Source organism: Triturus cristatus, chromosome 10 (genome assembly GCF_964204655.1).
Source record: "Triturus cristatus chromosome 10, aTriCri1.1, whole genome shotgun sequence".
Classification (NCBI taxonomy): domain Eukaryota; kingdom Metazoa; phylum Chordata; class Amphibia; order Caudata; family Salamandridae; genus Triturus; species Triturus cristatus.
In genome coordinates, this window is record NC_140593.1 from 686,764,923 (window position 1) to 686,787,468 (window position 22,546).

Consider the following 22,546-nt stretch of genomic DNA (forward strand, 5'->3'; position numbering starts at 1 on the left):
TGTGTGAGCCCGGTGATGCCACTACTTTCCCACCCCAAAATGTGTGAAAAAAGTAATTTTTTCAGCAAAAATTGAGGTTTGCAGGGGATTCTGGGTAAGGAAACGTTGGGGGATCAACGCAAGCCATACCTCCCTGGAAGCCGCCGGGTGTCTAGTTTTCAGAAATGCGTGGGTTTGGTAGGTTTCCCTAGATGGCCGCCGAGCACCGGGCCAAAAACCCAAGTGACCCCCCCTTGCAAAACCAGGTGGTTTTGCGACAGGCCATTTTGATGTCGCCTCACTGCGTTTTGGGCCCTTGCCTGCGGCGGGTACTTGGGCCTCCCACACAAGTGAGGCACCATTTTTACCGGGAGACCTGGGGGAACGCTGGGTGGTGGTAAATTTGTGTGAGCCCGGTGATGCCACTACTTTCCCACCCCAAAATGTGTGAAAAAAGTAATTTTTTCAGCAAAAATTGAGGTTTGCAGGGGATTCTGGGTAAGGAAACGTTGAGGGATCCACGCAAGCCATACCTCCCTGGAAGCCGCCGGGTGTCTAGTTTTCAGAAATGCATGGGTTTGGTAGGTTTCCCTAGATGGCCGCCGAGCACCGGGCCAAAAACCCAAGTGACCCCCCTTGCAAAACCAGGTGGTTTTGCGACAGGCCATTTTGATGTCGCCTCACTGCGTTTTGGGCCCTTGCCTGCGGCGGGTACTTGGGCCTCCCACACAAGTGAGGCACCATTTTTACCGAGAGACCTGGGGGAACGCTGGGTGGTGGTAAATTTGTGTGAGCCCGGTGATGCCACTACTTTCCCACCCCAAAATGTGTGAAAAAAGTGATTTTTTCAGCAAAAATTGAGGTTTGCAGGGGATTCTGGGTAAGGAAACGTTGGGGGATCCACGCAAGCCATACCTCCCTGGAAGCCGCCGGGTGTCTAGTTTTAAGAAATGCATGGGTTTGGTAGGTTTCCCTAGATGGCCGCCGAGCACCGGGCCAAAAACCCAAGTGACCCCCCTTGCAAAACCAGGTGGTTTTGCGACAGGCCATTTTGATGTCGCCTCACTGCGTTTTGGGCACTTGCCTGTCGCGGGTACTTGGGCCTCCCACACAAGTGAGGCACCATTTTTACTGGGAGACCTGTGGGAATGCTGGGTGGTGGTAAATTTGTGTGAGCCCGGTGATGCTACTACTTTCCCACCCCAAAATGTGTGAAAAAAGTAATTTTTTCAGCAAAAACTGAGGTTTGCAGGGGATTCTGGGTAAGGAAACGTTGGGGGATCCACGCAAGCCATACCTCCCTGGAAGCCGCCGGGTGTCTAGTTTTCAGAAATGCGTGGGTTTGGTAGGTTTCCCTAGATGGCCGCCGAGCACCGGGCCAAAAACCCAAGTGACACCCCTTGCAAAACCAGGTGGTTTTGCGACAGGCCATTTTGATGTCGCCTCACTGCGTTTTGGGCCCTTGCCTGCGGCGGGTACTTGGGCCTCCCACACAAGTGAGGCACCATTTTTACCGGGAGACCTGGGGGAACGCTGGGTGGTGGTAAATTTGTGTGAGCCCGGTGATGCCACTACTTTCCCACCCCAAAATGTGTGAAAAAAGTGATTTTTTCAGCAAAAATTGAGGTTTGCAGGGGATTCTGGGTAAGGAAACGTTGGGGGATCCACGCAAGCCATACCTCCCTGGAAGCTGCCGGGTGTCTAGTTTTCAGAAATGCGTGGGTTTGGTAGGTTTCCCTAGATGGCCGCCGAGCACCGGGCCAAAAACCCAAGTGACCCCCCTTGCAAAACCAGGTGGTTTTGCGACAGGCCATTTTGATGTCGCCTCACTGCGTTTTGGGCCCTTGCCTGCGGCGGGTACTTGGGCCTCCCACACAAGTGAGGCACCATTTTTACCGGGAGACCTGGGGGAACGCTGGGTGGTGGTAAATTTGTGTGAGCCCGGTGATGCCACTACTTTCCCACCCCAAAATGTGTGAAAAAAGTGATTTTTTCAGCAAAAATTGAGGTTTGCAGGGGATTCTGGGTAAGGAAACGTTGGGGGATCCACGCAAGCCATACCTCCCTGGAAGCCGCCGGGTGTCTAGTTTTCAGAAATGCGTGGGTTTGGTAGGTTTCCCTAGATGGCCGCCGAGCACCGGGCCAAAAACCCAAGTGACCCCCCTTGCAAAACCAGGTGGTTTTGCGACAGGCCATTTTGATGTCGCCTCACTGCGTTTTGGGCCCTTGCCTGCGGCGGGTACTTGGGCCTCCCACACAAGTGAGGCACCATTTTTACCGGGAGACCTGGGGGAACGCTGGGTGGTGGTAAATTTGTGTGAGCCCGGTGATGCCACTACTTTCCCACCCCAAAATGTGTGAAAAAAGTGATTTTTTCAGCAAAAATTGAGGTTTGCAGGGGATTCTGGGTAAGGAAACGTTGGGGGATCCACGCAAGCCATACCTCCCTGGAAGCCGCCGGGTGTCTAGTTTTCATAAATGCGTGGGTTTGGTAGGTTTCCCTAGATGGCCGCCGAGCACCGGGCCAAAAACCCAAGTGACCCCCCTTGCAAAACCAGGTGGTTTTGCGACAGGCCATTTTGATGTAGCCTCACTGCGTTTTGGGCCCTTGCCTGCCGCGGGTACTTGGGCCTCCCACACAAGTGAGGCACCATTTTAACCGGGAGACCTGGAGGAACGCTGGGTGGTGGTAAATTTGTGTGAGCCCGGTGATGCCACTACTTTCCCACCCCAAAATGTGTGAAAAAAGTGATTTTTTCAGCAAAAATTGAGGTTTGCAGGGGATTCTGGGTAAGGAAACGTTGAGGGATCCACGCAAGCCATACCTCCCTGGAAGCCGCCGGGTGTCTAGTTTTCAGAAATGCATGGGTTTGGTAGGTTTCCCTAGATGGCCGCCGAGCACCGGGCCAAAAACCCAAGTGACCCCCCTTGCAAAACCAGGTGGTTTTGCGACAGGCCATTTTGATGTCGCCTCACTGCGTTTTGGGCCCTTGCCTGCGGCGGGTACTTGGGCCTCCCACACAAGTGAGGCACCATTTTTACCGAGAGACCTGGGGGAACGCTGGGTGGTGGTAAATTTGTGTGAGCCCGGTGATGCCACTACTTTCCCACCCCAAAATGTGTGAAAAAAGTGATTTTTTCAGCAAAAATTGAGGTTTGCAGGGGATTCTGGGTAAGGAAACGTTGGGGGATCCACGCAAGCCATACCTCCCTGGAAGCCGCCGGGTGTCTAGTTTTAAGAAATGCATGGGTTTGGTAGGTTTCCCTAGATGGCCGCCGAGCACCGGGCCAAAAACCCAAGTGACCCCCCTTGCAAAACCAGGTGGTTTTGCGACAGGCCATTTTGATGTCGCCTCACTGCGTTTTGGGCACTTGCCTGTCGCGGGTACTTGGGCCTCCCACACAAGTGAGGCACCATTTTTACTGGGAGACCTGTGGGAATGCTGGGTGGTGGTAAATTTGTGTGAGCCCGGTGATGCTACTACTTTCCCACCCCAAAATGTGTGAAAAAAGTAATTTTTTCAGCAAAAACTGAGGTTTGCAGGGGATTCTGGGTAAGGAAACGTTGGGGGATCCACGCAAGCCATACCTCCCTGGAAGCCGCCGGGTGTCTAGTTTTCAGAAATGCGTGGGTTTGGTAGGTTTCCCTAGATGGCCGCCGAGCACCGGGCCAAAAACCCAAGTGACACCCCTTGCAAAACCAGGTGGTTTTGCGACAGGCCATTTTGATGTCGCCTCACTGCGTTTTGGGCCCTTGCCTGCGGCGGGTACTTGGGCCTCCCACACAAGTGAGGCACCATTTTTACCGGGAGACCTGGGGGAACGCTGGGTGGTGGTAAATTTGTGTGAGCCCGGTGATGCCACTACTTTCCCACCCCAAAATGTGTGAAAAAAGTGATTTTTTCAGCAAAAATTGAGGTTTGCAGGGGATTCTGGGTAAGGAAACGTTGGGGGATCCACGCAAGCCATACCTCCCTGGAAGCTGCCGGGTGTCTAGTTTTCAGAAATGCGTGGGTTTGGTAGGTTTCCCTAGATGGCCGCCGAGCACCGGGCCAAAAACCCAAGTGACCCCCCTTGCAAAACCAGGTGGTTTTGCGACAGGCCATTTTGATGTCGCCTCACTGCGTTTTGGGCCCTTGCCTGCGGCGGGTACTTGGGCCTCCCACACAAGTGAGGCACCATTTTTACCGGGAGACCTGGGGGAACGCTGGGTGGTGGTAAATTTGTGTGAGCCCGGTGATGCCACTACTTTCCCACCCCAAAATGTGTGAAAAAAGTGATTTTTTCAGCAAAAATTGAGGTTTGCAGGGGATTCTGGGTAAGGAAACGTTGGGGGATCCACGCAAGCCATACCTCCCTGGAAGCCGCCGGGTGTCTAGTTTTCAGAAATGCGTGGGTTTGGTAGGTTTCCCTAGATGGCCGCCGAGCACCGGGCCAAAAACCCAAGTGACCCCCCTTGCAAAACCAGGTGGTTTTGCGACAGGCCATTTTGATGTCGCCTCACTGCGTTTTGGGCCCTTGCCTGCGGCGGGTACTTGGGCCTCCCACACAAGTGAGGCACCATTTTTACCGGGAGACCTGGGGGAACGCTGGGTGGTGGTAAATTTGTGTGAGCCCGGTGATGCCACTACTTTCCCACCCCAAAATGTGTGAAAAAAGTGATTTTTTCAGCAAAAATTGAGGTTTGCAGGGGATTCTGGGTAAGGAAACGTTGGGGGATCCACGCAAGCCATACCTCCCTGGAAGCCGCCGGGTGTCTAGTTTTCATAAATGCGTGGGTTTGGTAGGTTTCCCTAGATGGCCGCCGAGCACCGGGCCAAAAACCCAAGTGACCCCCCTTGCAAAACCAGGTGGTTTTGCGACAGGCCATTTTGATGTAGCCTCACTGCGTTTTGGGCCCTTGCCTGCCGCGGGTACTTGGGCCTCCCACACAAGTGAGGCACCATTTTAACCGGGAGACCTGGAGGAACGCTGGGTGGTGGTAAATTTGTGTGAGCCCGGTGATGCCACTACTTTCCCACCCCAAAATGTGTGAAAAAAGTGATTTTTTCAGCAAAAATTGAGGTTTGCAGGGGATTCTGGGTAAGGAAACGTTGGGGGATCCACGCAAGCCATACCTCCCTGGAAGCCGCCGGGTGTCTAGTTTTCAGAAATGCATGGGTTTGGTAGGTTTCCCTAGATGGCCGTCGAGCACCGGGCCAAAAACCCAAGTGACCCCCCTTGCAAAACCAGGTGGTTTTGCGACAGGCCATTTTGATGTCGCCTCACTGCGTTTTGGGCCCTTGCCTGCGGCGGGTACTTGGGCCTCCCACACAAGTGAGGCACCATTTTTACCGGGAGACCTGGGGGAACGCTGGGTGGTGGTAAATTTGTGTGAGCCCGGTGATGCCACTACTTTCCCACCCCAAAATGTGTGAAAAAAGTGATTTTTTCAGCAAAAATTGAGGTTTGCAGGGGATTCTGGGTAAGGAAACGTTGGGGGATCCACGCAAGCCATACCTCCCTAGAAGCCGCCGGGTGTCTAGTTTTCAGAAATGGTGGGTTTGGTAGGTTTTCCTAGATGGCCGCCGAGCACGGGCCAAAAAGACAGTTGACCCCCTTGCAAAACCAGAACGTTTCGACATTGTTTCTACAACGTGAGAATTTTGGAACAATATTGCATGGACAATGTGATCGATATTTTGAGGTTTGCAGGACATTGAGGATAAAAAACCTTTTTGAAATTCACAAGAGAGACATCACCATGAACTCCCATGGGTTTACGACAATATCTACAGTCGGTGGGTTATTTTTACATGGAACATACACTTTGGCAGAGAAACTAAAAAGACAAAGAATCCTGCACAGCCACCTATTCCTCAAACACACACACATACTGGTTGGATTTGGCACGAGGGCGAGTGATGGTTCAGTATATTAAATTTTATTAACAAGAGATTTCACAAAAATGAAATGCACTGTCAATAATTCAATGGAGAAAAAAACTGAACCAATGACTCGCAGCTCGTGAGCTGTAAAGCCACGGCAAGGCACCAACCGCTTTACAGGCCATTCACACATCTTTCATACGTGATACACACAAGACCATTCACACCACCAGGCACAAAAACAACACATTACAAAATTCACAAAAGGGACAAGGTACACCCTGCTTCAGAAAGGCAAATATTACTGCACAGCCATCTAATCCTCAAGCACACACACATACTGGTTGGATTTGGCACGAGAGTGAGTGATGGTTCAGAATATACAATTGTATTAGCAAGTGATTTCACAAAAATGACATGCACTGTTAATAATTGAAAGGGCGAGAAACTGAACCATTGACTCACAGCTCGTGAGCTGTAAAGCCACGACAAGGCACCAACCTCTTTACAGGCCATTCATACACCTTTCATACGCGTGAGACATACAAAACCATTCATACCGCCAGCCGCGGGCCCATCACATAACAAAACTCCCACCAGCACACAGCGCCATTCAAGGGCCCATCACTTTCACACGCCCACATTCCTGACACAGCAACTACACAAGCAGATGGATTGCGTGGAGTGGCACTCAGCTAGCAGTGTGTGTAGTGACCAGCAGCAAGTCACTACTCACACAGCCAGCCGAGCGCCAGTCCACGCACACCGCTAGCCGAGCACCAGTTCACGCACACCGCTAGCTAAACACTAGTCCACGCACACCGCTAGCCAAGCACCAGTCCACACACACCGCCAGCCAAGCACCAGTCCACGCACACCGCCAGCCAAGCACCAGTCCACGCACACCGCCAGCCAAGCACCAGTCCACGCACACCGCCAGCCAAGCACCAGTCCACGCACACCGCCAGCCAAGCACCAGTCCACGCACACCGCCAGCCAAGCACCAGTCCACGCACACCGCCAGCCAAGCACCAGTCCACGCACACCGCCAGCCAAGCACCAGTCCACGCACACCGCCAGCCAAGCACCAGTCCACGCACACCGCCAGCCAAGCACCAGTCCACACACACCGCCAGCCAAGCACCAGGCCATGCACGCCAACAGCCAAGCACCAGTCCACGCACACCGCCAGCCAAGCACCATTCCACGTACACCGCCAAAGAAGTGCCAGTCCACACACACTGCCAACACATTTAGGATTTTTTTAGACAAAAATAAAAACACAAACAAGTCACAAATAGATAAAAATCTACAAACACAAAATCAGAAACTTAACACATTGCACTAAAGCCAACCTTGAAACAGAATCACATTTTCCAAAGAAAACAAACCAATCAGTTAACTTTACCACTCATGATTGCTCCCAAAACTTCTTTTGGGTATGGTACGCTCTAAAACAAGCAGGGACACACAGCCCAGGTTTAGATGGACAGTCGGAGCAGTACATACGAGTCTCCTTCCGCTTATCTCTTCGCCAACAGACTCTACATCTCCTAGTGGGAAAATCTTTTGCCGGTGTGGGAGGGATGAAATCAGGAAAGTGGCGATCTTTCAATCGAACCACATCCTCCACCACTCCAAATCTAGGAACACTTGCCTGTTCCACAACAACAAGGCTAGCTATCACAGAGTGCTGAAACTGAATAAATGTCAACTTTGACGCAGGAGAACACTCCTTGAACACAATAAAAGCATTGAACATTGCTAATTCGAAGAAATGGATGGCCAACTTCTTATACCAAACATAAGCCTTACGAATAGCAGAGTAAGGTTCCAACCTCTGATCTACTCTGTCAACACCACCCATGTGCTTATTGTAGTCTAGAATGCACACAGGTTTGCGCACTTCAGCAACCTGACCCCAAACAGCCACAGGTGAAGTACTCTCATCATGGATGGTAGTCAGCATGTACACATCCCTCCTGTCCACAAATTTCACAGCTAGTAGTTCATCACTACGCAAGGAACTGCACTGCCCCCTCTGAAGTTTTTTGCAAACAAGCTCTTTCGGATAAGCTTTACGGTTAGAGCGGATTGTGCCACATGCAAAAGTGTCCACTTTATACAATTCCTTAAATAATTGCACAGCAGTATAGAAGTTATCAAGGTACAAATGGTGGCCTCTGTTAAACAGTCTCCTAGCAAGATCCCACACAATTTTCTCTGCAACTCCAAAAGTGGACGGACATCCTGGGGGGTCAATGGCAGAATATCTACCAGTGTACACACGAAAATTAAATACATATCCTGTCCTACTCTCAGACAACATATACAGCTTAATTCTATAGCGTGCCCTCTTGCTAGGGATGTACTGCCTAAAAACCAAACGGCCCTTGAACAAGACCAAAGACTCATCAATAGATATTTCTTTCCCTGGAGTATAGATCTCAGAAAATCGATCCACAAAGTGATCAAGAACGGGCCGAATCTTAAAAAGACGGTCACAGTCAGGGTGATCTCGTGGCAACGCCATTGAATTATCAACAAAATGCAGCGTACGTAGCAAAAGTAAATACCGATTACGAGTCATAACTGCAGGAAATATGGCAGTTGCCAACAAGGGGCTAGTAGACCAATATGAAGCCAAGGTTGGCTTCCTTACCACACCCATCAATAAAGTCAAACCCAAAAACTTCTTAATCTCTTCCAGATATGTGGGAGTCCACCGGGTAGCTCTAGACTGGGGCCTAAGTTTGTCGCTGTTGATCCTCAAAAACTGTTCAGCATACAAATTCGTCTGCTCAACAATCTCACCCAAAAATACATCATCCATAAACAACTGAAAAAACTGAATAGGCAAAAAGTTTTCACAATTCACTGTACACCCTGCAATACCGCTAAAGGCAGGCAACACCGGCTGCACCATGTTTGGATCAACCCAAAGTCCAGCACTTCCAGTAGGAAGCCTAGCAGCCTCAGACTGCAATCCAGATGCCTCTTGCACCATCGGCACAGCAGTTTCCTCCTCTAAGACAGGCACTTCATCCGCACTGAGAGTTGCTTCATCCACACCAAGAGTACCTTCATCTGCACTGAGAGTACCTTCATCATCCGATGATTCCATGTTGAGTGAAAACTCACTGCCAGAATCTTCCCCTCCCTCCTCTCCCTCAGACGCACTGTCAGTCTCATAATCATGATCAGAGGAAGATTCAAGAAGCATACCGACCACCTGTTGAGCAGTCATTCTACGGCTAGCCATATTGCTTACTAATAAATGTAACTTGTCAACAACAACAAACTCTTTGTAAAATAAGTAATAAGCAAAAAGCACCTTTATCAAAAACTCAAATATACTCCAAAACAATACCACTCACTTGCCAGAGGCAGCAAAACTACTCACCACCACCAACTCTGTACGGACACAGTATGGATCAACAATATCCCACTAAAAAAGAAAGAGAAAAACATTTACACATAAGACTATGCAAAACACATCGCAAAGATTTTCATGCTCAAACCACTAACTAAATATGCCGCCATTATGACATCACTTACAAAAAAATTCATTCGGACATTATATTATTACTCATTTGGTGTAAATACAACAACAAAAAATTTCTTACCAACACAATGCAACTACACAAAACTGCAGAACAGCCACCGTTGAAAAGCTTTAGTCTAGAAAAAAAAGAGGAAAAAAAACTTTATTGTAACATATGCATATAATGCTCTAGACCATCACGTACTGCGCAAAATGTATTGCTTGACCCTCCCACTTTCAAAAAGGAAAGATTGATGGCCCAATCCTTTACAAGCAACGCGGCGAGAATCTGGAACTGAGCCTCAGCTCCGGACCACCTCCTCCCTCTTCCCAGTCCTTCAAAACTAACCTCAAATTTCTCCTCCTGCAAAGACACTTCCAAACTTAATTCACACCCTCTCTATTGTGTGAAGGAAGTCTTTACATTATAGGAAATTCTGTTCTCCATGCCCGTAGAAGTGCCTACCCAGTGTGTTCCTGTGTTTTGCGTGTCTGCCATTTATTGCACTTTTTATACCTCTACTTGTACTTTGTACTCTTTTGTAAGTTGACACCACTACATTACACCTGCTTGTGCTAAGACATCAAGCCTTCTAAGGTCCAGTGGGGCCTTCTACGGTGTAGCATGGGAATGCGCTCCCTCAGTACAGTGGTGTGGTGGACTGGTCATGAATGCTGAACCCGGTTCCCCATTTCCAAATTCAACAGCTCCGGCCATAGTGCCACATCCCCACTGAACGCCATACTTGCCCACTGAGAGAAACTCGCACTGCCTTCAGCTATAACCTAATTGTGCCCGCTATAAACACTTGGATGTGGCTCAATTCAAATTATGCACTTGATAAGAGTAATACGCAGACAAAAAAAAAAAACTCCTAGGGAATGCCAAGCATGTGAAATGTAAGCAGAAACAACATGGTTACCTAAACGATCTCTCACTACCTATTCAGAAATCAGCGAGTGGTTTCACCGGAAAAGTTATGGACATGACTAGAGGGCCCTGAAGGGAAACGTTTCACTGTCCATTGCTTACATCCTTACAAAACATAAGCAGTATGGTAGACCACATCCATAAACACAGAACCATGGTGCACATTCTGTTTTCCAATTCACCCATCAACCAGGTATTGCAGTACCTACAGAAATGGTAACCTCTCCCACCCTAGAAACAATAATGCTGTTCAAAGGAAGACGAGAAAACGAAAGTAGCAATACACTGGCAAACTCTGACGCTGGTGTACTTGGATGCAAATGAAATCAATCTGGCCACTTTGCAACCCCTCTGTCTTACATTATTTCGCCCCCCCTGGAAACAACAATGCTGTTCAAAGTTAGATGAGAAAACGAAAGTAGCAATACACTGGCAAACTCTGAAGCTGGTGTACTTGGATGCAAATAAAAACAATCTGGCCACTTGGCAACCCCTCTGTCTTACTTTATTTCGCCCCCCCCTGGGAACAACAATACTGTTCAAAGTTAGACGAGAAAACGAAAGTCGCACTGCACTGGCAAACTCTGATGCTGGTGTACTTGGATGCAAATGAAATCAATCTGGCCACTTTGCAATCCCTCTGTCTAACTTTATTTTGCCCCCGGGGAACAACAATGCTGTTCAAAGGAAAACGAAAGTAGCACTTCACTGGAAAACTATGTGATGCTGGTGTACTTGGATGCACATAAAATCAATCTGGCCACTTTGCAACCCCTATGGCTTACTTTATTTCGCCCCCCCTGGGAACAACAACACTGTTCAAAGGAAGACAAAAAACCGAAAGAAGCACATCACTGGCAAACTCTGATGCTGGTGTACTTGGAAGCAAATAAAATCAATCTGGCCACTTGGCAAACCCCTCTGTCTTACTTTCTTTCAACCCCCTTGGTATAACAATGCTGTTCAAAGTTACAAAAGAAAACGAAAGTCACACTGCACTGGCAAACTCTGATGCTGGTGTATTTGGATGCAAATAAAATCAATCTGGCCACTTTGCAACCCCTCTGTCTAACTTTATTTCGCCCCCCCTGGGAACAACAATACTGTTCAAAGTTAGGCGAGAAAACTAAAGACGCACTGCACTGGCAAACTCTGATGCTGGTGTGCTTGGATGCAAATAAAATCAATCTGGCCACTTTGCAATCCCTCTGTCTAACTTTATTTCGCCCCCCCTGGGAACAACAATACTGTTCAAAGTTAGGCGAGAAAACTAAAGACCCACTGCACTGGCAAACTCTGATGCTGGTGTATTTGGATGCAAATAAAATCAATCTGGCCACTTTGCAACCCCTCTGTCTAACTTTATTTCGCCCCCCCTGGGAACAACAATACTGTTCAAAGTTAGGCGAGAAAACTAAAGACGCACTGCACTGGCAAACTCTGATGCTGGTGTGCTTGGATGCAAATAAAATCAATCTGGCCACTTTGCAATCCCTCTGTCTAACTTTATTTCGCCCCCCCTGGGAACAACAATACTGTTCAAAGTTAGGCGAGAAAACTAAAGACGCACTGCACTGGCAAACTCTGATGCTGGTGTGTTTGGATGCAAATAAAATCAATCTGGCCACTTTGCAATCCCTCTGTCTAACTTTATTTCGCCCCCCCTGGGAACAACAATACTGTTCAAAGTTAGGCGAGAAAACTAAAGACGCACTGCACTGGCAAACTCTGATGCTGGTGTGCTTGGATGCAAATAAAATCAATCTGGCCACTTTGCAATCCCTCTGTCTAACTTTATTTCGCCCCCCCTGGGAACAACAATACTGTTCAAAGTTAGGCGAGAAAACTAAAGACGCACTGCACTGGCAAACTCTGATGCTGGTGTGCTTGGATGCAAATAAAATCAATCTAGCCACTTTGCAATCCCTCTGTCTAACTTTTTTTCGCCCCCCCTGGGAACAACAATACTGTTCAAAGTTAGGCGAGAAAACTAAAGACGCACTGCACTGGCAAACTCTGATGCTGGTGTGCTTGGATGCAAATAAAATCAATCTGGCCACTTTGCAATCCCTCTGTCTAACTTTATTTCGCCCCCCCTGGGAACAACAATACTGTTCAAAGTTAGGCGAGAAAACTAAAGACGCACTGCACTGGCAAACTCTGATGCTGGTGTGCTTGGATGCAAATAAAATCAATCTGGCCACTTTGCAATCCCTCTGTCTAACTTTATTTCGCCCCCCCTGGGAACAACAATACTGTTAAAAGTTAGGCGAGAAAACTAAAGACGCACTGCACTGGCAAACTCTGATGCTGGTGTGCTTGGATGCAAATAAAATCAATCTGGCCACTTTGCAATCCCTCTGTCTAACTTTATTTCGCCCCCCCTGGGAACAACAATACTGTTCAAAGTTAGGCGAGAAAACTAAAGACGCACTGCACTGGCAAACTCTGATGCTGGTGTGCTTGGATGCAAATAAAATCAATCTGGCCACTTTGCAATCCCTCTGTCTAACTTTATTTCGCCCCCCCTGGGAACAACAATACTGTTCAAAGTTAGGCGAGAAAACTAAAGACGCACTGCACTGGCAAACTCTGATGCTGGTGTGCTTGGATGCAAATAAAATCAATCTGGCCACTTTGCAATCCCTCTGTCTAACTTTATTTTGCCCCCCCTGGGAACAACAATACTGTTCAAAGTTAGGCGAGAAAACTAAAGACGCACTGCACTGGCAAACTCTGATGCTGGTGTGCTTGGATGCAAATAAAATCAATCTGGCCACTTTGCAATCCCTCTGTCTAACTTTATTTCGCCCCCCCTGGGAACAACAATACTGTTCAAAGTTAGGCGAGAAAACTAAAGACGCACTGCACTGGCAAACTCTGATGCTGGTGTGCTTGGATGCAAATAAAATCAATCTGGCCACTTTGCAATCCCTCTGTCTAACTTTATTTCGCCCCCCCTGGGAACAACAATACTGTTCAAAGTTAGGCGAGAAAACTAAAGACGCACTGCACTGGCAAACTCTGATGCTGGTGTGCTTGGATGCAAATAAAATCAATCTGGCCACTTTGCAATCCCTCTGTCTAACTTTATTTCGCCCCCCATGGGAACAACAATACTGTTCAAAGTTAGGCGAGAAAACTAAAGACGCACTGCACTGGCAAACTCAGATGCTGGTGTGCTTGGATGCAAATAAAATCAATCTGGCCACTTTGCAATCCCTCTGTCTAACTTTATTTCGCCCCCCCTGGGAACAACAATACTGTTCAAAGTTAGGCGAGAAAACTAAAGACGCACTGCACTGGCAAACTCTGATGCTGGTGTGCTTGGATGCAAATAAAATCAATCTGGCCACTTTGCAATCCCTCTGTCTAACTTTATTTCGTCCCCCCTAGGAACAACAATACTGTTCAAAGTTAGGCGAGAAAACTAAAGACGCACTGCACTGGCAAACTCTGATGCTGGTGTGCTTGGATGCAAATAAAATCAATCTGGCCACTTTGCAATCCCTCTGTCTAACTTTATTTCGCCCCCCCTGGGAACAACAATACTGTTCAAAGTTAGGCGAGAAAATTAAAGACGCACTGCACTGGCAAACTCTGATGCTGGTGTGCTTGGATGCAAATAAAATCAATCTGGCCACTTTGCAATCCATCTGTCTAACTTTATTTCGCCCCCCCTGGGAACAACAATACTGTTCAAAGTTAGGCGAGAAAACTAAAGACGCACTGCACTGGCAAACTCTGATGCTGGTGTGCTTGGATGCAAATAAAATCAATCTGGCCACTTTGCAATCCCTCTGTCTAACTTTATTTCGCCCCCCCTGGGAACAACAATACTGTTCAAAGTTAGGTGAGAAAACTAAAGACGCACTGCACTGGCAAACTCTGATGCTGGTGTGCTTGGATGCAAATAAAATCAATCTGGCCACTTTGCAATCCCTCTGTCTAACTTTATTTCGCCCCCCCTGGGAACAACAATACTGTTCAAAGTTAGGCGAGAAAACTAAAGACGCACTGCACTGGCAAACTCTGATGCTGGTGTGCTTGGATGCAAATAAAATCAATCTGGCCACTTTGCAATCCCTCTGTCTAACTTTATTTCGCCCCCCCTGGGAACAACAATACTGTTCAAAGTTAGGCGAGAAAACTGAAGACGCACTGCACTGGCAAACTCTGATGCTGGTGTGCTTGGATGCAAATAAAATCAATCTGGCCACTTTGCAATCCCTCTGTCTAACTTTATTTCGCCCCCCCTGGGAACAACAATACTGTTCAAAGTTAGGCGAGAAAACTAAAGACGCACTGCACTGGCAAACTCTGATGCTGGTGTGCTTGGATGCAAATAAAATCAATCTGGCCACTTTGCAATCCCTCTGTCTAACTTTATTTCGCCCCCCCTGGGAACAACAATACTGTTCAAAGTTAGGCGAGAAAACTAAAGACGCACTGCACTGGCAAACTCTGATGCTGGTGTGCTTGGATGCAAATAAAATCAATCTGGCCACTTTGCAATCCCTCTGTCTAACTTTATTTCGCCCCCCCTGGGAACAACAATACTGTTCAAAGTTAGGCGAGAAAACTAAAGACGCACTGCACTGGCAAACTCTGATGCTGGTGTGCTTGGATGCAAATAAAATCAATCTGGCCACTTTGCAATCCCTCTGTCTAACTTTATTTCGCCCCCCCTGGGAACAACAATACTGTTCAAAGTTAGGCGAGAAAACTAAAGACGCACTGCACTGGCAAACTCTGATGCTGGTGTGCTTGGATGCAAATAAAATCAATCTGGCCACTTTGCAATCCCTCTGTCTAACTTTATTTCGCCCCCCCTGGGAACAACAATACTGTTCAAAGTTAGGCGAGAAAACTAAAGACGCACTGCACTGGCAAACTCTGATGCTGGTGTGCTTGGATGCAAATAAAAGCAATCTGGCCACTTTGCAATCCCTCTGTCTAACTTTATTTCGCCCCCCCCTGGGAACAACAATACTGTTCAAAGTTAGGCGAGAAAACTAAAGACGCACTGCACTGGCAAACTCTGATGCTGGTGTGCTTGGATGCAAATAAAATCAATCTGGCCACTTTGCAATCCCTCTGTCTAACTTTATTTCGCCCCCCCTGGGAACAACAATACTGTTCAAAGTTAGGCGAGAAAACTAAAGACGCACTGCACTGGCAAACTCTGATGCTGGTGTGCTTGGATGCAAATAAAATCAATCTGGCCACTTTGCAATCCCTCTGTCTAACTTTATTTCGCCCCCCCTGGGAACAACAATACTGTTCAAAGTTAGGCGAGAAAACTAAAGACGCACTGCACTGGCAAACTCTGATGCTGGTGTGCTTGGATGCAAATAAAATCAATCTGGCCACTTTGCAATCCCTCTGTCTAACTTTATTTCACCCCCCCTGGGAACAACAATACTGTTCAAAGTTAGGCGAGAAAACTAAAGACACACTGCACTGGCAAACTCTGATGCTGGTGTGCTTGGATGCAAATAAAATCAATCTGGCCACTTTGCAATCCCTCTGTGTAACTTTATTTCGCCCCCCCTGGGAACAACAATACTGTTCAAAGTTAGGCGAGAAAACTAAAGACGCACTGCACTGGCAAACTCTGATGCTGGTGTGCTTGGATGCAAATAAAATCAATCTGGCCACTTTGCAATCCCTCTGTCTAACTTTATTTCGCCCCCCCTGGGAACAACAATACTGTTCAAAGTTAGGCGAGAAAACTAAAGACGCACTGCACTGGCAAACTCTGATGCTGGTGTGCTTGGATGCAAATAAAATCAATCTGGCCACTTTGCAATCCCTCTGTCTAACTTTATTTCGCCCCCCCTGGGAACAACAATACTGTTCAAAGTTAGGCGAGAAAACTAAAGACGCACTGCACTGGCAAACTCTGATGCTGGTGTGCTTGGATGCAAATAAAATCAATCTGGCCACTTTGCAATCCCTCTGTCTAACTTTATTTCGCCCCCCCTGGGAACAACAACACTGTTCAAAGGAAGACAAAAAAACGAAAGAAGCACATCACTGGCAAACTCTGAAGCTGGTGTACTTGGATGCAAATAAAATCAATCTGGCCACTTGGCAACCCCTCTGTCTTACTTTATTTCGCCCCCCCTGGGAACAACAATACTGTTCAAAGTTAGGCTGAGAAAACGAAAGTCGCACTGCACTGGCAAACTCTGATGCTGGTGTGCTTGGATGCAAATGAAATCAATCTGGCCACTTTGCAATCCCTTTGTCTAACTTTACTTTGCCCCCTGGGAACAACAATACAGTTCAAAGGAAGACAAAAAAACGAAAAAAGCACATCACTGGCAAACTCTGATGCTGGTGTACTTGGAAGCAAATAAAATCAATCTGGCCACTTTGCAACCCCTCTGTCTTACTTTCTTTCGCCCCCCCTTGGTACAACAATGCAGTTCAAAGTTACACGAGAAAACGAAAGTCACACTGCACTGGCAAACTCTGATGCTGGTGTTTTTGTAAGCAAATAAAATCAATCTGGCCACTTTGGAACCCCTAGGACTGACTTTATTTCGCCCCCCACCCCCATCCCACGCTAGCAGCACCCCCCAGGTGAAAAACGACAAAGAAACGAAAACAAGCGTTTTTTTTTTTTTACAATTCACATAAAATCGCCTGCGCTTGGACGATCCAAGCGCAGGAACAAAGCAGAGTGTTCAAAAACACATTTCCACCCCCCCCAACATTGTGCCCCCACCCTACCTACCGCACAGATGCACTAATTCCCCCTCCCCAGCCCCAAAACTGACCTTTACTCTCCGACGCGCAGGAAGCAAATGGCTTCCAGCGCCTCGGAGAGCAAAGGGGAAGCCTCCGGTGACGTCAGCGCGGCTCCCGCGCTGACGTCATTGATGACGTGGGCGGGGGGGGCGGGGGGAGGCAGGGGAAGGTCTTCCCCTGCCTCCCCAGCAAAAAAAAAAAAGATCGCGGAATCACGGGGGGAGCGCCAGCGCTTCCCCCAAGGGTGGGTCCCATGACGAGCTGGACTCGTCATGGGCACAGCGCGACTGTGCTCCATGACGAGTCCAGCTCGTCATGGGCACTGAAGGGGTTAATAATAGAGACCTAGACCAAACGTGATGATATTTTTATAAACACTATGTAAGAAACAATATGTATATCATACAAAATTTCTGACTATGATATTCTAACACCTGGCTTGATCTGTTGTAACAGCGACTACCTGTTGATGGACTGTTTATGTTGTGACCCGTAGTTCATCATTCTGATCTCTTTTATCAGAAAAGGAAACACTTGTCTGATTACGCTGATGTTTTGATCTAATAGTAGATTGACAATTTTTTCTTTATCTTCTTCAGATTCTCACCAGATAGATGATCTAAGTAGAATTTGAAGAAGATAAAGAAATAATTGAAAGAGAACAGCACATTTACTAGGATATGCATTCCTAATATTATTCATATATCAGCGGCATTTTAACAAAAGATAGCAGTTGGTTTCAATTCCTCTTAAGGGGCAAATGCATGCCTTTGTATTTGATAATTTTCAGTGGTTTCACAGTTGTTCAAGAGTAAGATGTTTGCTCTGAGAAGAGGACCCAGTCATCTTGGGATAACATGGAAGGGTGGGGTTATATATAGCTGCACACACACATAGTTTTAGGAAATGTTTTACAATGGAGAAATGCAGAGGTACTGGGCCTTTTTCTGCAATGCTTCTCTGGTGCTGCTGCTAAGTGAGATTCAATGTCATCTTAAAGAAGAAATTTGAAAGGCCATTGTATTTTGACAGGAAATATTCCTTTGAAATTCCTAGTTTGTCATATTCATTCTAGTGAATCATTTTTCAGATACTGTATATTGTACCTACAGATATTTATCCCAAAAACATCCCCCTGGTGCTCATATCATATTAGAGCACACTTTAATTTGTTTCCTGGCCTATCCCTCTAATGGCACAATTGGCCTCCATATAGCCTGAGTTTAATGCCTTTGGGAAATGAAAAAGCTTTTCTTATGTTGTTCTTAGGTTTGGGGGTGGGGGGAACAATGAAGCGCCCACATTTCTGGCACATAAAGTAAGATTGTTTCTATTTTCTTTTAGATAATTCATGGAGAATATTGTCCTTAACCTGGATATGGATTTCACAACATTATATCAAGGAGGGACTTGTCAGTAGTTCTTTGGGTATTATGATTTTGTTTTTCATGGATTTCATGTACCCTAATAAGACAATATTGCATTTGTTATAGTGAAATTTGATACAATACAAGAATGAAAAAAAGCTGTATGATGTAATTCTAGATTTATCCTTTTCAAAGGCATTGATATGCAAAAATAGCAGTTGTTGTATGGGCCTCATCATGAGTGCCTCTATGAAGGCCTGTTAATTCAACACCCCTGAAGTCAATAATGCTGATTATCCCATTATCCCAGGGGATGTGGAATTAACTGGGATTCTGATTAGAACCCTTTGTGAGGAATTCCTAGGGCAATCTGTAATCTGGTAATTCTTGATCTGATTCCCTAGAACTTCGTCATTTTGTCCTGTACCTTTACCTAGAATCAGCAGTGAAACCTAAAATCACTTGTGGAAGTCAGAGTAAGTCAGTGATGAACTAGTGACATTGCCCCAGGGACCCTGATGAAAGAAAATACAGTGTTAAAACGTAATTCCAACCCTTCCCTTAGATGCCAGATGGCATAATAATGATTAATGTAAAGATTTGGCAATTAGTTATTTGAACAAGCTTCAATAGACTAATTAGAGCAAATATAGGAAGAACATGAACAAACGTAAAAGAGATGGTTCTAGGAATGTTGAGCAAATTTGGATAATTATAGCAATTATAGTAAGCTCTTGGGCACACTTGTGTATAGGAAAAAGTATATTGACGAAGAAAACAGAAATTAAAGTAAAGGGCCTGTCTTATATTTCTGAATGAAGATCTGGCACCAAGGTTCAGGGAGTAATACGCATCCACGATTTGTTAATAGGTGAAAAGGGATGTTTTTTACAATGAAAAGATGAATGGTGTAAAAATACAGCAAGCTGTGACCATATACACTTTCTATCAAAGCTCCATAAAAAACTTAAAGATTCCCCTGGGGAAAGGCACATTAAGTTAAATTGGATTTTCATAGGAAAACATTCTTACTTAGATATGTTCTAGTTTTTTTTCTTTAAAGGAGACACTCCACCATTCATTAAAGAGAAGAAAGACTTCTTAAGGAGAATTCCTTTATTCCCTGACAGTCAACATTCAGAATTTTGGCTACAGATGTTGTATTACTGCACAATTTGGAAAATGTGCAAAAGCACATACATATGTCTTAAAACTCCAAACGTTTTGGAACATACAATAATACACACACTCTTACTTCAACTTTGATAAACTGTAAAATATGCAGTGCCATGTTAAAGCAAAAGGAATCTCTTTTGCTCATACCTATAGAATTTGATGGTTCAATGACACAACATCGATGTAATGAATATCGATGTAAAAAACATCGAGTAAAAAATATAGACAACAAAAATATCGACTCCTATACTTAAACAGGTAAGTACAAAAATATCAACTAAAAAATATAGATGTATAAATTATCGACTTTTACATAAATATAAAATAAAATATAATATATATTAAATATATTAAATACAAAATCTAATTTTAACAAAATACAATAAATGTAATAAACATTTTAATAAATTATAACACATAAACTTAATTGAAACAGATAAACTCACAAACAGAATTATTTATACACATATATTTACTTTAAAACAAATAATAAACTATTATTTTTAATTTATGTTAAAAGTTTAAAATTATAAAAAATATATATATCAATGATTTAAAATATAACAAAATAAAAAACTATTGTAAATTAAAACATTAAACTATTAAAAAATATTTAAACTTAAATTTAACAATACAGTCAGTGCAACAGCAGGGAGAGTTTTGGATAGCAGAGGTGTAAAAATAACTATTTCCACTCCAGTGAGTTCAACAATCGGGAAAGTGCTGGATGGCGGAGGGGTATAAATTACTATTCCCACTCCAGTGAGTGCAACAGTAGGAAAAGTGTTGGATAGCGGAGGGGTATAAATGACTATTCCCACTCCAGTGAGTGCAACAGTAGGGAAAGTGTTGGATAGCGGAGGGGTAAAAATTACTATTTCCACCTCCAGTGAGTGCAACAGTAGGGAAAGTGTTGGATAGTGGAGGGGTAAAATGTATTATTCCCACTCCAGTGATTGCAACAGTAGGGAAAGTGTTGGATAGTGGAGGGGTAAAATTTACTATTCCCACTCCAGTGAGTGCAACAGCAGGGACAGTGTTGGATAGCGGAGGAGTAAAAATTACTATAACCACTCCAATGAGTGCAACAGTAGGGAAAGTGTTGGATAGTGGAGAGGCAAAAATTACTATTCACACTCCAACAGTTAAAATATATATATATATGTGATCAAGGTCATTTTACTAGCCGAAAAGCGGAATGACTATGATGAGGAGGGATTAAAAATCTTATTGCACATATAAGAGAAGTTTGAGCATTCTTTCTCGCCGTCCTGGAGGTTAAGAGATGGAATACAAATGATACATATATATATATATGTTTTGCAAAGGACCAGCGCTTTGAAGTGCACTCTCAATCCAGTCACATTAGCTGCTCAGCGGCTTCCCTTCCCTCGGGCAATTGGTATTCTGCCTTACGCATTTCAGAGCCGTAGCGCTCCTTGATCACAGGCGTTCCTGAGGAGCACAAGAAAACAAAGAAGGCATATGAAAGTCCGTCTTTTATTTCGCCATCACCCAGTTTCAACGTCGTGTTGCATTCTGGTACTTTGCGTCTCTAGTAAATGTTCCTATAGTAGGATTTATGCCCTCTCTGTCATTTCTTCACCATAGTGGGTCCAGTGCATCCTCGTAAAATAATTCAAATTAATTTGGCCCTCCAGTGGTCCCCCCAGGGCAAAGGGCTTCCGACAATGAAGCTGACTGTATACTCCAACTGGAGACTTCATACAGTCCAAGTGTCTCCGTGGCCCCCCAATCCGGGTGGTGCAACTTCGCGACAGTGGACTGCCGCTTAACATTTGTTTTGCAAAGGACCAGCGCTTTGAAGTGCACTCTCAATCCAGTCACATTAGCTGCTCAGCGGCTTCCCTTCCCTCGGGCAATTGGTATTCTGCCTTACGCGTTTCAGAGCCGTAGCGCTCCTTGATCACAGGCGTTCCTGAGGAGCACAAGAAAACAAAGAAGGCATATGAAAGTCCGTCTTTTATTTCGCCATCACCCAGTTTCAACGTCGTGTTGCATTCTGGTACTTTGCGTCTCTAGTAAATTTTCCCATAGTAGGATTTATGCCCTCTCTGTCATTTCTTCACCATAGTGGGTCCAGCGCATCCTCGTAAAATAATTCAAATTAATTTGGCCCTCCAGTGGGCCCCCCAGGGCAAAGGGCTTCCGACAATGAAGCTGACTGGATACTCCAACTGGAGACTTCATACAGTCCAAGTGTCTTCGTGGCCCCCCAATCCGGGTGGTGCAACTTCGCGACAGTGGAATGCCGCTTAACATTTGTTTTGCAAAGGACCAGCGCTTTGAAGTGCACTCTCAATCCAGTCACATTAGCTGCTCAGCGGCTTCCCTTCCCTCGGGCAATTGGTATTCTGCCTTACGCGTTTCAGAGCCGTAGCGCTCCTTGATCACAGGCGTTCCTGAGGAGCACAAGAAAACAAAGAAGGCACATGAAAGTCCGTCTTTTATTTCGCCATCACCCAGTTTCAACGTCGTGTTGCATTCTGGTACTTTGCGTCTCTAGTAAATTTTCCTATAGTAGGATTTATGCCCTCTCTGTCATTTCTTCACCATAGTGGGTCCAGCGCATCCTCGTAAAATAATTCAAATTAATTTGGCCCTCCAGTGGGCCCCCCAGGGCAAAGGGCTTCTGACAATTAAGCTGACTGGATACTCCAACTGGAGACTTCATACAGTCCAAGTGTCTCCGTGGCCCCCCAATCCGGGTGGTGCAACTTCGCGACAGTGGACTGCCGCTTAACATTTGTTTTGCAAAGGACCAGCGCTTTGAAGTGCACTCTCAATCCAGTCACATTAGCTGCTCAGCGGCTTCCCTTCCCTCAGGCAATTGGTATTCTGCCTTACGCGTTTCAGAGCCGTAGCGCTCCTTGATCACAGGCGTTCCTGAGGAGCACAAGAA